The following is a 22,818-nucleotide window of genomic DNA, read 5'->3' on the forward strand; positions in this document are numbered from 1 at the left end:
TACTATTGGCCTAAAATGCAAAGAGATGTTAGTGCTTATGTTGAGAAATGCATCATATGTCAAAGAGAAAAGGGGATTTCTAAAAATATAGGGCTATACTAGCCTCTCTCAATACCAAGAAAACCATGGGAATGTGTAAGTATGGATTTTGTGGTTGGTTTACCTAGGACAAAGAGTGGTTTTGATATCATCTATGTGGTAGTGGAAAAATTTAGAAAAATGAGTCATTTCATTTTGTGTAAGGTCACCCATGATGAAAGTCATATTGGTTAATTATTTTTCAAGGAAGTTGTGAGAATTCATGGCTTGCCAAATAGCATTGTCTCTGATAGGGATAACAAATTTATGGGACACTTTTGGAGGTCCTTATGGAAAAGTCAAGGTAGAAATCTCTCATTTAGTTCAACTTACCATCCTTAAACTGATGGTCAGACTAAAGTGGTCAACATGACACTTGAAAACTTGTTAAGATGCTTAACCAAGGAATATGGTTTGACATGGGATTTAGTCCTTCATCAAGAAATTTTTTCTTATAATGACAATATGAATAGAACTATAGGCAAGAGTCCCTATGAGATAGTATATGGGATACATCCTAGAGGCATATGTGAATTGAGAAACCTAGATGGTCAAGTACCTAATAGTGGCTATGCTGATGATTTCAGTAAATTTATAAAGGAAGTGCATGATCAAGTAAAAATAGTCCCTTATTAACAACACCAAGAAGATCAAGGACAAAGCTAATCTCAAGAAGTGAGAAGTATAATTTAGTGTAAGGGAATTGGTCATGGTTCACCTAAACAAAGGAAGAATGGATAAGGGAATCTCAACAAAGCTGCAGATGAGAAGACTTGGACCATGTCATATACTAGCCAAGCATGGGAAGAATGGTTACAAGGTTGGGCTACTAGATGATCTAGCCATTTCCCCCATCTTTAATGTAGCAAACTTAGTCAGATATAAAGGACCTCTTATTGAGGTAGATAAACATATGGGGGAATCTAAAAAGGATGTTTAGATAGAAACTTTTCCCCCAAGCTCCAAGCAGAGAAGATATTGGAGTCTCAGGTTCATACAAAGACTAGACATGGCACATACAAAGAACACCTTGTCAAGTGGCAAGGTAAACTAGACTCAAAGGCTACATAGATCCTTGAGAATTAGTTCAAGCTTTAGGGTATAGATCTCCACCTTTTTTCTCCAAAGGGGACTTAGCTTCTTTAGTGGGGAGTATGGTGCAGTGGCACCTTGAAACATAGGGCCCTCACCATTTTCAATTTTGTTGTGATATGCTTCAAGAGAGCTTTTATAAGTAGAATAAAGGTCTAAGTACTGAGGTGTGTGTTCTAGAAAGATTACCTAGGGGATAGGAAGTAATAAAAGACCTTAGAATCAAGGTATTCCTTCTCACAAAATGTAAGAATTTTCCTTAGAGCAAAACTCACCCAAGATCAAGGAGCACAATCATAAGCACATAGTAGACCAAAGATCATGATCAACATGAAAATTCTTTCTATTATCAGAAGCATGTAGAAGCATGTACATACACATTAGGAGAGCCTATATATAAAGGCCTCTAAGATGCATCTAGAATGTGTCTAGAAAGAACTAGGAGATAAGCATGACAACTTAGCACATATCTTCCACAATAAGAAGATAAGCATGATGAGGTGTCTAGAATGTTGTAGACACCATGTGCTCAAATAATGTGCTAACTCCTAAGTGTAGACAACATGTGCATAATTAGAGTGCAAACTCCTATTTTGTCAACATGACAACTCATAAGAGTACTCATACTCCTAGGTGAGTAATAAATAAATAAATAATAAAATATATGCATTAACCTAAGTAAAATTAAGTAAGTGTAAATAGTAAATACTTATTTAAACCAACACAAAGTAATAAGTGACCTTAGAGTTTAAGGGAGTAATTTTCAATTGGAGTCCTATCATAGGTTTCTAGCCTAGGGAAGGGTCCCTAGCATTGAAAAGCTAAGGGATAGTCAATTTGGCAAGAAAGAGATGTTAAAATATGCAAATAAGAAAGTTACACAAAAGTTGCTATGCAAAAAAGGTTACAATTTTTGCAAAAACTATGGATTGACTAGAAAAAAATATTCCAAGCATGGTGGTAGCTAATGGAAGCCCTAAATGTGAGGGGAAAAGACCTAAGGGGCCATATATAAACTTCTCAAACCCTAAAGTTTCTAGTGTGGGTGTTAGTGTATGAACTACATACTGAAACATTGATTTTTGAATGTAAAAAGGAACATCTGAGAGTAATGAAATCTTTTGAGTGTTTGTTTCATTTTTGTATCACTTTGGCAGTGTAGATAGACTTCTTTTGGATATTTTTTCTTTAGTAGGCTAGGTTTTTTTTGTTTCCTTTTAGTGTTTTGTAAATTGTTTTGTTCCAGCCAGTCTACTGTCCTGTACCAAATAGTTGGCTTTTAAAGAGATGTAACACACTATCCCACCATAGAAATAATATGATCTTTTGGAAATTGTGAGTGTACTATATGTACTTCCTATTGGTAGAAGAGAAGGCCACTCAAAAGCCATGGAATAAATTTTGAGCTCTTTCTCTAGGCGAGCCAATGCATGCCTGACTAAGGAACATTAGCATTACAAAGCTCCAAGACAATAGGGTTTTGGAGATCATTGCCATAGCAATTATGGAATGCAAAGGGGAGTAAGTGAAGGCCCCTTTGGAAGAAGGATATGTTTCTACCAATCCATTAAGAAACCTATTGAATCCAAACAAAAAACCGACCTTATAAAGACTTAAAAACCCTGAAAACCCTCAAATTTTGTAGAGGTGTTGTACATAAGTTTTGAAACCCAAAACCTAGAAAATTAGTCAGTAATCTTTAAATGAACAGGGTTCTATGAAGAAAGTATTGATTTCTTAGTGAAGGAAAGTTGAAGAAATCCTAGATTTCTAGGAACAAGAGGGCTAATTGGGGCTCTTTCTTGTAGCCTTGTTTTGGAGGGAAAGTGTGAAATTGGTAAGACAAGTAATCATATTGAATTATCTTAGACAAAAAAAGAAGTGTGTTGCAAGGTCTTACATCACCTCCATGACCTTGCAATTTGAGTGTGAGGATTAGTCAAGAAAGACCTAGAATAAATTTAAAACCTTGAGTGTTCTCCACCTAGTATGGGAACCTAGCAGATGACAAGAAGTGAAGCTTGTTCAAGATAGAGGAGTGGGGCTTGGGATTGGGGGATCTTTGCATAGTAGGGATCCTATAGATCTAATTTGGTGATCTTTTAAGACACCTTAGGTCTCAAAGGTAGACTAGAACTAGTGATTAGTTCACCCCCTTCTCCCTATCACCCACCCCCTACCTTTCCCTGCCTAGCATGTGGCCTACTATCTCAATGGCTCACATTGCATTAGCAGTGTCGAGTATTTCTTAACAACGACTCACACTACCTTGTTAGTGTAGAGTGCTACTATCGTAGGATTCTATGTGTGAACAACCCATTGGGCTATAAACAAAACATGGGAGTATTTAAATTATTCTATTTTATTTTAAAATAGTTTCTTTTTAAATTTTATCAATAAATTAATATAGTTATTATTAATTATTAATAATGTTTGTTATGTTATTAAATGTATAGTCATTATCATTAATAAATGATTTTGATGTTATTTTATTAATGTTTAAAATAATAATTATTTTAATAATTTAATAATATATTATTTAATATCAACAATATTTGGTAAATTTGATAATTAAGATTAGATTTTAATAAATGTTTAATTAAAGACTTTCATAAATGGATTTATGTTTAAAATTTATCTATATGTTATATTGATAATTTTAACTCAATTGAAAAATTGACGACTTTTAATAAAACTTGGATTTTGCTTAGACGAGTCAGTTAGAAATGGAAATGATTTATATTGCTAAGGAAATTTTCTTATTAAAAAATGTTAGTAATTAACATACTTTGAAAAGACAAACATTGTAATTTGTGTGTTTATTGAAATCTCATGCTTTGATAATGAATTGAACTATGAAACAATGTTTAAGAAATGTTATATGAATTGTTGAGTCATCTAGGATTCTAGTGAACTCAGAAACCTTAGTGAATCTGGCAATTAGAGAAATGTAAATTGAAACCCTGATTGAGATCGAAAACATTATGAACTATAATATTTGGAAATGAAAATGAAAACTTGAAAACCTATAAGTGAAAATTAAACCTTGGTGTTTTCAAAACCTACTGTATTGAGAAAGTTACATTGTATGTACTGTATGCGATGTGTGATTTACTGATGTTAGGCTCGGGCTGACTTAGCTTTGACTAGTCAAGATGTTTACTAGAGGCTTGGAAGTTTTGTCCTGTGATGTCATGATGATGTTTTGATTATGATCTTTTATACTTGACCATGGTGATGTGTCATGTGAATGCTATGATGAGTTTGATCAGATGCTTTGATGTGTTTTCCAATTTCTTGTGTGAAATTGAGGTGAATGGTGTGATTTTCCTAATATAACCTTTGAGTCTTTGATCAGTTATCCTTGATTTCTTCCTAGTTTCTTGTATAGGATTGAGGTGATTAAATGATTTTTTGTTTTTGGTTATGTCATGTTATGACATGGATTTGGTTTTTGTGTACTTGATTTTGGATAAGTCCTATTAGGATAATTGTATTGGTAAAATTTGTGATTTTGATCAGTAATATTTCAATGCTTTCTAGTTGCTTACTTAAGAACTAATGTGTGAGTTATGGTCATTTTATATCTTTTTCTTTTGCTAAGATTAGGGTAGGTTATCTATATGTCATGTTGGGAAGTAGCTTGCAATGAAGACTAAGGCCCTATAGAGGCTACCAAGTAACCCATTATAGGTTATTTTAATAAGTGATAGCATTTCATTAAATGGGTTTAAAATGAATTAATAAGATATTGGTACCATAGAAAGTCACTATGGGGTCTAAAGTATTAATAGACTACTAGGGTAACCTTAGAGCTGACTTGTTAATATGCCTTGTCTATACAAAAGGGTACTGATGCCACAGAGACACTAGGGGGTCTAGAATCCATAGTGGCTACTAGGGTAACCCTATAGTTAGCTCATGCAATGACACTTTTCCACTTGCATAGTAGACTTCCTACATGTCTGTGTTGCCTATGGGATTAGTTGATACTTGTGTCTTGGTACCCTTTGAGATAGTTTTCTTTCAGGTGATTCTTTAAACGTAGACATTGGTTTTGAATTTTGCGTTTGTTATCCTATTTAGGACTTGAGACTATCTCTTTAGTGTAGTGGGAGTGGGCTATTTAGGTTCCACGAAGTTGGGTGGTAGTGCATTTTCTTATACCAATGAGATTTGACTGTTGGACATCGTTACTGGATGTGTTTGTGTAGATGCTCCTTTCTATCTGATCTTGTATTTCTATGATGGATGGTTATGCTCTAAGTGTATTGTTTTATATTTCATATATCTTACGAGATGATGTATTCTATTTTATGATGTATATTTCTTTCAGCCTCTTATACGCTGTGACATGTATAGTGGATGATTGTGCATTCTTTTTATTGCTAAGTGTCATCCTGTAATTGTATATTATTTAGATGACATGGAATTATTATGTGTTAGATTTTATATTAATTGAACTTAAACTTGATTCAACATCACAAAACCCTAAGAGATGTAATCTATTTATGATGGTATATGAATTAGTGCTTGTGCTATTATTTTATCTCTTATTGTTATTGCTTCCACTATATTATATATGTTATTGTTTATCATCTTTCAAAAAAAATGTTTGGCAAACTTAGTGAAACTTTAGGTTAATTTCTTTTGGGTTCCATAGTGTGGTGTTACATTTTGTATTAGAGTCTGAGTTTCTATATTGGTAGGTCTGGGTATATTGGAATGCCACTGGTTGTTAACTAGCTAAATTGAAACAAAACTTGAACTATTATATGTATCTATTAAAAAATTGAACACTCAAAATAGTTGAACTGAAACAAAACTTAAAAAAAACTTAAACTATTATATGTATTTATTAGAAACTTGAACTTAAATAGTTTGAACAAAAAGATTATAAGTAGTGGAACTTTTGAACATTAAACTTGAAAAATCATAACATTTATGTTCCTAAATTTTTATTTATGTCTCAACATTATAAATTTTATGTTTTTTGATGGATTTAGAGATGATTTTTTTTGGGAGTGTGTTAGGGGAGCTATTTCAATATTTGTTAAAAAGATGAATGTTGGATCAATATGGTTTTTGGTTTATTATTAAACCATAACCATATTATTCTAAGTGTCTGAAAGTGTATACATAGTTAGCTTATTTGTAATAGTTTCTTAAATGATCTGTTTGTTTGACATTGTAGATAGTACTCTTTGACTTTTAGTTACCCTAGTCATTGTAGTATGATTTTAGGAGTAATCCTAAGTCTAGAGGGAGTGGATGTATTGCCTACCCCTAGTCTAGTTTTGTCTTTCTTGTAGGCTTTTTGTAGTAAGCCTAAGTCTAGGGGGAGTGGATGAATGCCTACCCATAGTTGACTTTTCTATTGTATTGCTAGACTGTTTTAGGCTAGTTTTCTGATTGTGTTTTATGATTATCGGTACTTGGTTATCAGATTTGAATATATGTCATTTCATACTTAGTTGATTTATGTGATGAGTTATTTAGTTATTTCATTTATTTCATGTGTTTATGCTTATTATTTCTCTAATAATATATGTATGTTCATACATTGATTTTAGTTATTTCATGTTGTTAGTTAGATGAATGATTTATATACAGTTTTTATGGTTACTTACCTCATACCTACATGTGTATGGTGTACATGTATGTTTTCTTTATGTTTGACATTTCTAATTTGGTTACAAATAGCTACTAGAAAAAAAATAAGAAATAGATTTAAATTCGTCTTTTAATACTTATTCACTTTTCGAGTGAATAATTGATTAGGGTGAATAGTCAATTAGACTAGCTAGACTCCGAATCAACCCAAACAAAGATAGGCTATTCCAAGTAATTGGAAGTCATCTATGGAAAAGTTGCCAAAAATTAAAAATGAATTAAAATAAAGTCCCAAAACACAAAATAATAGAAATTTCCTTAATAGCTTTTGTGAAAATGCGAACCTCTAAATGCACAAACACTTTCATAGGTCTAGTCACATAATGCAAATGAGCCTAGATTTAACAAATCACCAGAGGGTTTAATTAAACATTTAACTAAGATACATTGACCATACAAGGACAACATTGGTAAAATGAACAGTTGAATCACTAACTTCATGTACCACTACCAAGGATATAAATCTTACATAGTAAAACACATGATCAAGTGAAATTGCATATAATATCATAGCCAAAGCAATAAATGCATTAAATACCTAATTTAACCAATTACTTAATTATACTGAAATAATCCATTTACATCACTCACATTCACATAAAGCATAAAAAAGAAAGAATGAAATAAATAACCATAGCATTAAATCTACCACATAACCTAATTAGAGATATGTCCAAATACCAGATAACCAAATATCATTACAAGCATATTGTCATCTTAAAATTGCATCATCATGCAAATATGATAAATTAAACAACATAGTAGTCTAACATCTATGATACTAAAATCAAGGTATAACATTTGACCCTCAAGTCATCTCAAATATAAAATATAACATGAGTACAAGTATCGCTCGAATCAAAATATAACAAGGGTACAAACTACAAATACGAGAGACACTACATGCATTGCAAAAGAGAGAGGATGCAGATGGTATAGTAGGACGACTATAAAATACACACATGTAAGTTTTTTCTTTATTGTGCTCTTTTTATATATGTACTTATATAATTTAAATGTATACATATGCATTTTCAATAGGAAATAAGAGAATTTATTTACCTCTTATTTAAGTATCAAGTACAACTTAGGAAAATTTAAATATTTTAGGTGGATCCAACATCAAAATCTTGCGCAATTACACATAATGAGTACATACATTAGACATATCTACATAATACAGATAGGTCTTATAAATTTATGCTTTTACTAAAATTTCAATTTGTATATGTTTTTAAATTTTGCAAAACCTCATTTGAAGAAATGTGTTCAACCAAGTTTTTATTTCAATTGAAACATGTTGTAAACATTTAAAAATATGTGTTCACTTCTGTTTATGTTCTTCATATTGTGTTACATTTCTATGACTTCACTTATTTTAAATATATGACTTCACTTTTAAATAAATAAATAAATAAACACACACACACACACACACACACACACACACACACACATGAGTGCACTTGACATTAAATACTTTGCCAATTCAAATAATGACCTATATTTTTCTATTAATTTTACATTCAAACATGTTTAAATTAATGTTCCTATGTTTAATTAAAATTATTAAAATTAATGTTCTTATGTTATACACTAAAATTTTTTCATAAAATGAATAAAACATGGCACAATAAACAAAACAAGTGATACTTACAACATGATAACATAAGAAGAGATACCATACACTAGCATGGTAACAAGTCATAAAAATATATAACATGGTCTAATATGTGATAACATGATCTATGAAGTCAAAAATAATAATTATACAGATAACTATCCAAATACAAAGTGTATCATTGTTGAAAAGAGACTGTTTGAAGTGTGAAATCTATCATGGAAAAATCATCATTTTGTCAATGATGTCAAACCTGCTACTTGCTGGTAAGACAACTTCTTTTTGGTCTAAATGATTAATGAAGAGAATTTGAAAAGATACGATAACAACAGTACATAGAGAAAGGTTGAGTTATTTGGTGTATAAAAGGATCACTAAGACCAAGTAAGACATGGATGATATGATGTATTGTTGATCTGCTTAAGGCTAAAGTAAATGGTTACTTAAGTTAAGCCTAAAAAAAGTGTTTCCATAAAAAGTGTTTGCCAAGCCTGGTTGAAAAATCAGTGTAAACCAAGTAAAACTTTGTTCAAGCCAAGCATAATTAAGTATGTGTCGAGTGCCAAAAAATATAGTTGGTTCCAAGTGACATTAAAATTTAATAAGTGCCCAACATTAGGTAAATAAGACTAGTGACCAATCAAGGAAGACTTAGTTGATGTCAAGAAACCCAGTGTTGGCCAAGTATCAGAAGACTGTTATTGCCAAGTGAACAATATAGATGTCGAGTGATAACAAAATGACTTAAATCAAAGATTTGACAAATTTGAGCCAACAAATTTGATTTCTTGAATTATGGGAAGCGTGTGGAAGATAAGTATGATGAGCTGGAGGCACAAAATTCAAAGAGGATTGAAGAAGTTTCTAAAAGGGACTTAATGGAAAGTGGGTAGATTCATTGAATTTGACCTAACCCTAAAATGGATGATTGTGATTAAATGAAAAAGACCTAAATTCTCTATATATAGATAAAGTAGGCTAGAAGCATCTATTGTCATGTGTAGAACCTAAGGAAGACAAAGAGTCTAGAGTGTTTCTTCATATGGTGGCCAAATGGAAGAGTCTACAATTGGCATACAAAGAAAGAGGGCTTAAAAGGATGAATGCTTGAAGGGTGAACAAGCTGTCAGAGATGAAGAATATGAATGCCAAGAAGAATGGAGAATTAAACCAAAGATATGTAATTTAAAAGTGAGTTTTGATGTATTATCAGATCAAGTCCTTCTATTACTTTCTAACAACTATATCAGTCTAGATAAATCCTTTGGATTAAGGTTGACCTAACAATCATTTGTAAATAATTTAACTAGGTGACACTCTAATGGAATGTTCTAAAGTCCTCTAACAAGGCTCACTCCTAATAGGGTGATGGAAATCCTCTAACCAAGTCACATTTAATAGTATGCATTGCAATCTTTAATAAGGTTGGCCTTTAATAGGGCATCACTTCATAAGAGTGAAAATTGGTAGCATGTTACTAGTGGTTTTTCCTAAATTGGGTTTCCACATAAAATCCTTGGGTCATATTGTGTGAATAAGTTTGTGGTATTTCATTCTTAAATTTCTACAAAGATATTTTTATCTAAGATAGTGGCCTACTAAGTTAAGATATTGGATGTTTTAATGGATGCAAGAATAATATGGTTATATGGACATAAATATGTTAAGTACTGAAAAGTTTTTTCTAGACGTTTGGACCTTGGATAACTGATTCACCCCCCTCTCATTTATTCTTAGATTTCCAACAATTGGCATCAAATTCATTGGTGCTTGTAATGAAATAGTTTGAAGGTACTAAAAGCCAAAGATCAAGATGTCCAAAAGGGAGGTACCCAAGCTTAGGAAGGAAAATTTTACTACATGGAAAAGTTTGATGAAGCTACATCTAGGAGGACTTGGAGACTATGTACAATCTACCATTAGCACTGAGTATGTTGATCCTACTGGAGCCCCTACTGCCGATGATCTAAAAAAGAAGAAAGAATACAATTAGGCATTATTGGAGATTGCATTTTCCCTAAGCTACTCAAAGTTTTATGACATCAAAGGATGTAATACTGCTAAGAAGATGTGGGATGCTTTTGACAAGATCGATGGAGGAGGCAAGAATATTTTGAGAGCCAAAGCTGAAATTTTAAGAGGAAATTTTGATAACATGAGAATGTAAGGTGAGACTATAGTCTAGTATTGTACAAGAATCAAAGAGGTTGTGAATGCTATCAGAGGAGAAAATGGTGACATTGAAGATGAGGCTATGATCAACAAAGTATTGAGAACCCTATTGCCTATCTATGCTATTAGAGTCTCTGGTGTATAATAACTAAGGTTTTTTCCTGGTAGTAATCTAACCCTTGAAGGATTGATGGGTAGACTCATTACTTTTGAACATTCTAATTTTGATAGTTTCAAAACTAAAAATGTTGAATATGCTTTCAAAGCTAAATTGACAGTGAAAGAACCTAAAGATAAGAAGAAGAAAAAGGTCACACATTTCTAGTGATAGTAACACAAATGAAGAATATGTAGGAGATCTTGAAGCATTACTGGCTAGGAGATTTGATGAAGGGTGCTCCCCTTAATACCATAAACTCATAACAGAAATAAAGAAACAATAGCAAATGCGAGAAAAAAAATGGACTTCTTATTATTGCTGCAAATGCAGAATTATAGAATTACAGAATTTATAATTACAATATGCTAACCCACATGGGCTCCTTCATTACAATAATATACAAGACAATGTTGCGAACTACACCGAAAGCTGTCCTAGACAATGTTCAGGCCTTTCTTAAATAGACAATTTTATGCTACCTGGGAAGGTGCTAGACATTGAAACTTAATACCTAGGACCAACAAACTCTAACAATACATATAGAGTTGATCAAATACATCTTTGACAATTATTTTAGATATTTTAGGTAGCCCAATTTTGGAAGGTCATAACTCTTGAACTGTTACTCTAATTGGCTATTATAATCATTTTTCAAAAATGCTAGCTTTTATCTACAAGCTCAGAACAATGCTAGGGCCCTTCCCTCAAGTTTTAAGACCTCATCTGGGCACTCTAAGGCCTCCAATGGTGAGTGTAAATATTTTTTTGCAAATTTTTTCACTAAAAATATGCAATAACTTCTCTGGTACTTAAGCTAGAGCAATGAGATTTTTATGGTAGGCTTATAACTCTAAAATGAACCTTCATGTAGAAAATGAGAACATTTCAATCTTGTATGATAAGCTTACTAAATATAAGTTCCCATAAATAGTAACCACCTTGTCTACTAGTCCTTATTAAAATAGAAAATACTATAAAGTAAATATTTTTGGGTTGATGCAAGATTGCTCTCACACCTAGGATGCTCCTACATTAGACACCTAGGATAATTTGAATACCACTTGATGAAGGGTGCTCCCCTTAATACCATAAACACATAACAGAAACAAAGAAACAATATCAAATGTGAGAACAAAATATGGACTTCTTATAATTTTTGCAAATGTAGAATAACATAATTCACAATTACAATATGCTAACCCACATGGGCACCTTTATTACAAATATATGTAAGACAATGCTGCAAACTGCACCTAGAGCTATCCTAGACAATGTTTAGGCCTTTCTTAAATAGGCAATTTTATGCTACCTAGGAAGATTCTAGACATTGAAACTTAATAACTAGGGCCGATAGACCTAACAATACATATAGAGTCAACCAAATACATCCTTAACAATTTTTTTAAATATTTCCAGTAGACCAACTTTGGAAGGTCATAACTCTCAAACTGTTGCTCTGATTGGCTAATATAACCACTTTTCAAAAATGCTAGCTCTTGATCTACAGGCTCAGAACAATGCTATGGCCCTTCCGCTAAGTTTTTAGACCTTATCTGGGCACTCTATGGCCTCCAACAGTGAACCTGAATTTTTTTTTGCAAAATTTTCCACTAAAAATCCGCAATAACTTATCCAATACTTAAGCTAGAGCAATGGAATTTTTATGGTAGGCTTATAACTCTAAAATGAACCTTCATGTAGAAAATGAGAGCATTCCAAGATTGTATGAAAAACTTACTAAAAATAGAAAATTTTTATAAATAGTAACCACTCTGTCTACTAGTCCTTATTAAAATAGAAAAGACTGAAAAGAAAATATTTTTGAGTGATACAAGATTGCTCTTATACCCAAGATACTCCTGCATCAATATTTCAAAGAGGAAAAGGAAAATACAAAGGTAAGTTACCTATCACATGTTTCTATTGGTGTAAATAAGTATTTACTATTTACACTTTACTTAAGTTTACTTAGGTTAATGCATATTTTATTATTTATTTATTAGTCACTTAGGAGTATGTATACCCTTGTGAGTTGTCATGTTGACAACATTGAAGTTAGCACTCTAATTATGCACATGGTGTCTACAACATAGGAGTAAGCACTTTATTTGAGCACATCGTGTCTACAACATCTACACATGTGAGACACCTCATCATGCTTATCCTCTCATTATGGAGGACGTGTGCTTAGTTGTCATGCTTATCTCCTAGTTCTTTCTAGACACATTCTAGATACATCTTATAGGCCTTTATATGCATGCTCTCCTAATGTGTATGTACAAGGTTTTGATATAATAGAGAGCATTCTCATAGTGATCATTCTCTTCTCAATCTATTGTTGTGCTTGTGCTTGAGTTCCTTGATCTTGGGTAATTTTTTCCTAAGGAAAATTCTTACATGGTATTAGAGCTATATCAAATTCTTATAGTTTCAATTGTAATGAGGTTGATCATATTGCTGCAAGGTGTCTAGAGAAGAAGAACAATAAAAGTGGAGAAAAATTTAGAAATAAAAGAAATGAGAACAACAAAGACTATAAGGACAAAGGAAAGACAGAATGCTACATTTTTGAAGAGGAATGAAATGAAGAATCAAATGATCATGATGATGAAGTTGTTGATGTTGCAATGAAGGATGGTTCTGATGAAGATGAGGCAACTGCATTGGTATCTTATGTGAACTAGAGTGACAGATGGATAATTGATAGTGGTTTCTCTAATCACATGACTGGAGACAAAAGTAAGTTCAATTCTCTCATGCATTATGATGGAAATAGTGTTAGATTTGGAAATGATACACTATGTTTGATAAAAGGAAAAGGATCAATAAGATTGACATACAAGACCATGTGTGACAATGCTTACTATGTAGAAGGACTTAGCTATAATCTGTTGAGTGTGTCACAATTGAATAGTTCAGGACATAAGGTTGAATTTGGAAATAGAAAGGCTAATATTTATGATGCTAATGGAGAACTAATTGGAAATGGTGATCATACTAGAGGTAATATATTTTATCTTGACATGAATGATGCTACTTGTCTTGTTGTACAATTTGATGATGTGTGTCTATGGTATAAAAGACCATGTCATGCAAATTTTGATAATTTGATCAGTATCAATAAGATGGAGAGAGTCAAAGGTTTTTCAAAATTGAAGAAACTTGATAATGTGATTTGCAAACAATATCAATTAGGCAACATGGAAAAATCTAGTTTTAAAAGTAAGACTCACTCTTTAGAAGAAATTCTAGAATTAGTTCATACTGATTTATGCGGACCAATTAATGTGTAAAGCTACAAAGGTAAAAAATAGATTATCCTATTTGTTGATGATTATTATAGGATGATGCCAATTATGTTTTCTAAACAAGAATTTGATGCTTTTCAAAGTTTAAGTGGTATTTGGCAAGAGTTGAAAAGAAAACCAAAAAGAGCTTGAAATGTCTAAGATATGGCAGAGGTGGGAATTTACATCAATTGAGTTTTAGATATTTTCTAATGATAGAGGAATCAAGAAAGATACTTCTACACCTAGGACCCCTCCACAAAATGTAATTGCTGAAAGGAGAAACATATCTATAATGGACTGTGCTAGAACATTGATGGTGGAGGGTAATGTTACTTTGAAATACTAGAAAAAAGTTGTTAGTAAAACTATCTATACCTTGAATTGAGTACAAGTCAAGAAATGTACAAATTCCACACCTTTTAAACTATGGTATGGATCCTCACCCAATGTAAAACATTTTAAGGTATTATAAAGCATGTGCTAGATTCTTGAGGACAATAAAAATGATAAATTTGATGGTAAAAGTGAAGAAGGTATATTCTTAGGCTATTCCACGTGAAATAAAGCTTATAAGTGTTTAAATACTAATACTAACAAAGTTGTGGAAAGTGCAAATGTAAATTTTGATGAATATACGGAAGTACATGAAGTTGAACCTAAGAAGTAACTTAAAGACTACAAAATATTTGTGTACTACTATGAAGACATGAATGATGATGAAGCTAAGAACAAAGTTGTAAATTAATAGAAGCAAGTATTAGTAATTGCTAAGTCACATACAATGAATTCCAAGTTGCATTCAAGAACATAGTTGCATTTAGAAACTAAATTGCATTCAAGAGCTGAGTTGGATTTAGGAGCCAAGTTGTATTTAGAATCCAAGGTACATTCTGATATTGAGATAAATGTACATGAAAGGAATGTTGAGTTTCTTGATATAGAAGTGTATAGTGACTCTGAAGTTGACATACCCATTGTTGAAAGTAGTACAAAACCAAGATTTTCAAAGTATGTTAGAAGACATCACCTTGCTGAATAAATTATTGGAGACAAAGAAGTTAGACTAATGACAAGGAACAAGTTGAGAAGTGATACATATTTATTAAGTATGGATGACCCAAAGTCAGTAAAGAATGCATTAGAAAATGAAGACTGGAGTAAAGCCATGAAAGAAGAGATTGATCATATTGAGAAGAACAAAACATGGACTCTAGTACCAAGACTAGAGAACAAGAATTTGTTTGGAATCAAGTGGTATATAGAAACAAACTAAATGAGAATGGTGAAGTCACAAGGAATAAGGAAAGATTAGTTTGCAAGGGATATGCACAAGAAGAGGAAATTGACTATGGAGAGACATTTACCCTTGTTGTAAGATTGAAAAGTGTAAGAACTCTAGTTGCTTACTTTGTATATAAAGGATTTAAATTTTATCAAATGGATGTGAAATCAACATTTCTAAATGGTATACTAGAAGATGATGTTTACATTGAACATCTAGAAGGATTTGTTGATCCAAACAACAAGAACATGGCATGTAGATTACACAAAGGTTTATATGGTTTGAAGCAAGCTCTAAGATAATGGTATGAGATGATTCACAACTACCTTGTGAAGATTGGTTTTGAGAAGACTAATGAGAACAACATTCTTTACTTGAAGATATAAGAAGGTAAAGGGATTTTACTCACTAAAATGTTTGTTGATGATTTCATATTTGGAGAAAAAAATGTATTGTGTAAGACATTTTTTGATGAGATGCTAAAAGAATTTGAGATGCTTATGTTTGGAGAGATTAAATTCTTTGTTGGTTTGCAAGAATATTAAATGAAATATGGTATTTACATCACTCGATCCAAGTACGTGAAGAAAATATTGATTTTTTTTGGTATGAAGGACTCAAAACCTATTAGTATTCCTATGGTGACATGACACAAACTATCCAAGGATGATGATTCTACTAAAGTAAATCAAACATTGTATAGTTCTATCATTGGAAAATTGAAATATGTAGTTCATAGTAGACCTGACATTGCATTATCTATTGGGATTGTTGCAAGATTTTCTACAAATCCTAAGGAGAATCATTTGATGGGTATTAAAAGGATTATGAGATACCTAAAAAGAATAGAAGACTATGGGCTATACTGCATGAAAAATGATAAGTTTGAATTAAGAGCCCATATAAATGTTGTTTGGGTTAGAAATATTGATGACAAAAAAAGTACAAGTGGTGGAGCATTTTTCTTAGAAAAAATATTAGTTTCATGGACTAGTAAGAAACACAACTATATATGCCAATCTACTACTAAAGATGAACATGTGGTTGATGTAGTGAATTGTAAAAATGTGGTATGGATCAAATAGTTACTCAAAGGAATGAAGGAGGAAATTATCAAACTTATGATACTCTACTATGACAATACACATGCTTTAAACTTATCTAAGAACCCTGTGATGCAGACAAAGATAAAGCACATTACAATCAAGTATTATTACTTGATAGAGCTAGTTTAAGACAAAGAAGTGAGAATGAAATATGTGAATAAAAAAAAAAAATAGCTGATATATTTAACAAGGCTTTACCTAAGGATGCTCATGAATATCTTGGAGGCAAACTAGGGGTGATATCCCTATCCAAAGATACTTAAGAAGTAAGAGTAGTTCCCTGCATCAACTAAGTTGAATGTCATATTTTAAAATTTGATGTAGTGGATCTTACTTTAGGAGCTGCCTAAAGTAATCAATGAGCTAAAACAAAAGATTTATAGTCATAAGAAAGGTGATAGACGGAGAACCAACAATTGATGATTGTAAGAATTTGCTTAAGGGAAAAATTCACCTAGGAACTAAGAACTCAAACATAAGCACTACTAAAGACCGAGAGAGAGAGAGAGAGAGAGAGAGAGAGAGAGAGAGAGAGAGAGAGAGAGAGAGAGAGAGTATGATCAGAATGACGATATATTCAATATGCCTTGTTGGAGTACACTAGGAGTGCTTGTATATAAAGGCCTCTAAGATACATCTAGAATGCCTTGTAATCAACTACATGATATGTCAACAACTAGGCACATGTCCACTAGATATGGGTTATCCTCCATTAAGCATAGAACTAAGTGCAGTGATGAGAGGATAAGCCTACAAGGGTGTGGCACACAAATTAGTGTCGTATACACCATGTGCTAAAATAGAGTTGCATACTCCTATGTTGTTAACATGACAACTCAAAAAGGTGTGCAGACTCCTAAGTGTCTCACAAATAAAAATAATAAAATAATGTATTAACGTAAGTAAACTTAAGTTAGTGTAAATAGTGAATACTTATTTACACCAACACCCCCCCTTAAGTAGAACTTAGGGGAATGCCCTTAAGATTATGAAAACTAGGATGAAGATGCATAATGGGTCCTGACTACTATGCCATGTTAGGTACCCATGTACATAATGAAGATGCAATTTCTCATCAAGCGGAGAAAGAGGGAAAATCTCATAGGAAAAACCCTCCCCCAAAAAGAGAGATAAATAGGAATGCATGGATGGATGGAGTAATCAAGACCCCCTCATTACGACATACATCAAATATATACATAATAGAATGATGATAGGAGGAAGAGAGATAGAATAGGCTCCTCCCCCCAAAGAAGAATGTTGACAAGTGAAAGGTGCTCCAAGGAAGAAGCTGGTCCAAGAATGCAGAATGACATTCCTCCCCTTAGGGAGAAACAAAGGTAAAGGTACAATCCTGAAGATGTATGCTGGCCCTAAAACCTACTCAAGTATCCCTTTATTGATGCTAATGCTCAACCCTTCCAACTGTGATGAAAATAATGAATGTAGATTTGTCAACGATGTCTGTTGAAACTATTCCACTAAACCATCTATCTCCTCAACTGATAAAGAGAACTCCACTAATTTCTATTCATAAGGATCCACAATCATGCCAACCTATGAAGATTGATCATGTAGAGAATGGATAGGAGGGTCAAAGTGAGCCCTCACAACAACTATAGAAGGATCATCATCATCAATGAGAAGATGTAAGCCCTCAAGTCTATCTCCCAAGTCAACTGAAGTTGAAGCTGGAAGACAAGTACCATGTTGTGTTGGACCTTTCACTATGGCAATGTAAGCATGTGGGTTGGACTAATGTGACCTCTCACTACAACTATCGATAGAACCCCACATGTCTAAACCTATTGAAGCACTATCTGTGGTGTCACTATTGGTTTCCACTATGTATGATGTGCGAAGAGGATTAGAGGATAAGCTAGGAGAAATTTCCTCAAAATGAACATCCTTCTCCATAAAAATCTCGTGAGTCTCTGGATCCATAAGTCTATAAGCCTTCACATTATCTTCATAACTGATGAAAGTATAAGGCCTAGATGTTAGTGCCTTACAATCCTTAGAAGATAGGTTTGCCCATGTGGGACAACTAAAGACTCTAAGGTGACCCGCAACTAGTTTTCTAGCACACCATGCCTCAAAAGGAGTCTTCCCATCTAAGGCATTATGAGGAGACCTATTAAGTATGTGAGTAGCACTGCTAATGGCTTCAAGTTCTAATGTAGGATCAAGAGACTTGGATTTTATCATGAAACTTGCCATGGTTTTGAGAGTCCTAGTACTCATAGCTGCAACATTCAAGAAATTCTAGAAAATTTAGGGAATTCTACCCAATTTCAAAAAACATTGCACCTGAATTGGAGTCTGAATGTTTGAGATATGGGCTCGCAAAGTCAAGATACCAAATTGAAAAGTAATCTAGAGAGGGTTTTGGAGAAAAAATTGTGATGCTAAATTTGATAGTCAAATGGCCATCACTCTAGTTGTAAAATGCTAAGGTTTGACAATCAAATGGCCGTTAATTTTAACCTTAAGAAAATATGACATCAACAAAAATTTGCTATCTTAATGATGTGTCAAAAAGTTCAGATTCCATGGGTGATGTGGAAATTCTAGGAGTTCTTACTTGTCAGAGGATGACATGTCACAAGCTATACACATGGAAAATTTATTGGTGCTTGCTCAGGTCTACATGGCTAAGAGCTTCTTGTCTACGTGAAGTGGTTTGACTACGAACATGGTGGGAGGAAAAAATAGTGGCTGGTCTGATGTGGATAGATGTCCACATGTTAATCATTGGGTGGCCTATGGGGATCATTCGTGGATAGAATCTAGATTGAATATCCTCCTAACAAAACCCTTAATGCAAGGTCAGAAAAGGATCATCGAAAAAGACTTTTGTCTACCGGGAACTATGTGTAATTGCTAACAGAAATGACTTCATTGAGAAAAAGTTTTCACGCTCAGAAAATTTAAATCACATTTGCCAGTGTCTTGCAATATGTAAATGCTAGAAGGTTTGATGCATAGGATGTATCTATTGAATACGTGGCTAGATTTTTGTGAAAACTTCGCTAGAGTTTTCAAAGAAATATCCCACATTCATGGGTACTAAGATGAATGAGCCCTTTAAAAGGAATAGTCCATAGTAGGAAAGAATAGAACCCTATGATAGGCTTGGTACTGATTGTTGCAAAGAGTGGCTAGTGGAGGTGTTGAAGCAGGGCCGTTGAGTTGAGGGAATATTCTCTCTATTGGTGGAATTTATGTGGCTATCAATGCTATGAGTAGTCACCGAATTTATAGTGTAACCCCCACTGCGGTCTAAAAAATTTGTGATGCCCACTACAAAATTTGTATGGACTGCAACAAAATAAATACCTCCACACTATAGAGCCGAGATCTAACAGCCTAGTTCTACAAAAAAAAAATCCTCTGCTAGGTGCCCAAAGGGGCAAAATTTTTTACCAAAAATTTGCACAAAATTATGACAAAAATATAGAGAGAATACAAATCTGAATTAAAATTAAATTATAGATCTAAAAATAATGACCATGCCTGAACTGCAAATCAGGGCCTCTAGGTTTTGATTTGCAAAACTTTTTTTTCCTTACGGTTGACTTTGGGCCAAGGTAGCCAAGTTTATAGTCAATTTTCACTAATTTAGTGTTCCAGATGCAATGGCAAGTTTAGATCTAGCTCTAGACACTCCCAATTCTGCAACACTCCATATTTGGGCTGAGGTGATAAAGCAAGTGTGGTCTTGAAATGAATATGTGACAAGAAAATCTCTAAGCTCTGATACCATGTAAGAATTTGTCTAAGGGAGAAATTCACCTAGGAACTAAGAACTCAAACACAAGTACAACTAAAAACCAAGAGAGAGAGAGAGTATGATTGGAATGATGATATATTCAATATGCCATGTTGGAGTACACTAGGAGTGCCTGTATATAAAGACCTCTGAGATACATTTAGAATGCCTCGTAATTAGCTACATGATATGTCAACAACCAGGAACATGTCCACCAGATATGGGTTATCCTCCATTAAACATGGAAGTAAGTACGATGATTAGAGGATAAGCCTACAAGGGTGTGACACACAAATCAATATTGTAGACACCATGTGCTAAAATAGAGTTGCGTACTCCTGTGTTATCAACATGACAACTCAAAAAGGTGTGCAAAATCCTAAGTGTCTCACAAATAAAAATAATAAAATAATTCAAAATAATAAAATAATGCATTAACCTAAGTAAACTTAAGTAAGTGTAAATAGTGAATACTTATTTACACCAACAATGATATCTACATGATGATATGACAAGTCTTTGGCATTGTTGTCAAAGATGGAGAGATAACCTATAGAGGGAGAAGATACATTCAAGGAGATTAAAAAAGTTCACATTACCCTATACATAGGAAGGATACATACTGATAGAGGGAGAGTCTCAAAGGTATTGAGTTTTTGGTTGTTGTTGTTGGTATTGATTTGCTATATTTTTGAAACGAGATTGTTTGAAGTGTTAAATCTATCATGAAAACAATCATTATTTTTTCAATGATGTCAAACCTACTACTTGCTAGTAAGACAACTACTTTTTGGTCTAAATGATCGATGAAGAAGATTTGTAAAGATATGATAACAAGAGTACCTAGAGAAAGGTTGAGTTATTTTGTGTATAAAAGGAGCAGTAAGACCAAGTAAGACATGGATGATATGATTTATTGTTGATCTAATTAAGGCTAAAGTAAATGGTTACTATTAAGCTAAGCCTAGAAGAAGTGTTTGCATAAAAAGTGTCTGCCAAGCCTGGCCGAGAAAATAGTGTAAGCCAAGTAAAACTTAGTTCAAGCCAAGCATAATTTAGTATCTGCTGAGTGTCAAAAAATATAGTTGGTGCCGAGTAATAGTAAAACTTAGTAAGTGTTGAGAATTAGGAAAATAAGAGTAGTGACTGAGCAAAGAAGACTTAGTTGATGCTGAGAAACCCAATGTTGGCCAAGCATCAGAAAACTATTTATTGTTGAGTGAACAATATAGATGTAGAGTGACAGAAAAATGAGTTAAATCAAAGATTTGACAAATCTAAGCCTAAAAGGTTGATTTCTTGTACTAAATGAAGCATGTGGAAGATAAGTATGATGAGATGGAGACACAAAATTCAAGATAAACCATTTTGAGGTCAGTTCAAAGAGGATTGTAGAAGAAGTTTCTAAAAGGGACTAAGTAGAAAGTGGGTAGATTCATTGAATCTGACCTAAACCTAAAATGGATGATTGTGATTAAATGAAAAAAGACCTAAATTATCTATTTATAGAGATAGTAGGGTAGAAGCAACTGTTGTCATGTGCGAGAACCTAAGGAAGACAAAAAGTCTAGGGTTTTGCTTCATATGTTGGCCTAATAGAAGAGTCTACAATTGGTATAGAAATCAATAAGCTTTAAGAGGATGAATGCTTGAAGGGTTAACAAGTTGTCAGAGTATGGATGCCAAGTAGAATGGAGGACTAAACCAGAGATCTATAATCTGCAACTAAGTTGTGATTTATTATTAGATCAAGTCTTGTTGTTACTTTCTAACAATTGTATTAGTCTAGATAAATATTTTGTATTAAGTTTTACCTAATAGTCATTTGTAAATCCTTTAACTAGGTGACATTCTAATGCAATGTTGTAAAGTACTCTAACAAGGCTCACTCCTAATAGGGTGATTCAAATCCTCTAACCAAGTCAATTTAACATTGTGTATTGTAACCTTTAATAGGGTTGGCCTTTAATAGGGCATCACTTCAGAAGAGTGAAAATTGGTAGCATGTTACCAGTGGTTTTTTCCAAATTGGGTTTCCATTTAAAATCCTTGTGTCAAATTGTGTGAATGAGTTTGTGGTCTTTCATGCATAAATTTCTAGAGACTTATTTTGATCTAGGGCAATAACCTACTAAGTTAAGATATTGAATGCTTTAATGGATGGATGCATGATATGGTTTTATGGACATAAAGCTGTTAAGTATTGAAAAGTTTTATCTAGAAATTTGGACCTTGGATAACTAATTTACTCCCAGTTATTTTAAAGATTTGTAACATTAATAAACAAAATGTGTCATAAAAACACAAAGTTAAGGTGCCAAAAGACCTAATCCATCTAATCTACAGTCCTCTTTACTCCACACAAAGAGGACTTAGATGGATCATCCTGTGTAACATGATGTGTCTCATCATGTGGGGCATCATGTGTCACATCATGTGGGGCATCATGTGTCACATCCTGTGTGGCATCCTGAGAAGAAAATATGTACATGTTTAGTTGAAAAGGGTTTCAAAATCTAGTTTACAAATAAAATAAAATATTTAGTACCTATTTAAAATAATACCATGTGAG

This window comes from Cupressus sempervirens, chromosome 9, assembly GCF_028749045.1.
Source record: "Cupressus sempervirens isolate cs-2001-9-10 chromosome 9, ASM2874904v1, whole genome shotgun sequence".
In the NCBI taxonomy this organism is placed as follows: Eukaryota; Viridiplantae; Streptophyta; class Pinopsida; order Cupressales; family Cupressaceae; genus Cupressus; species Cupressus sempervirens.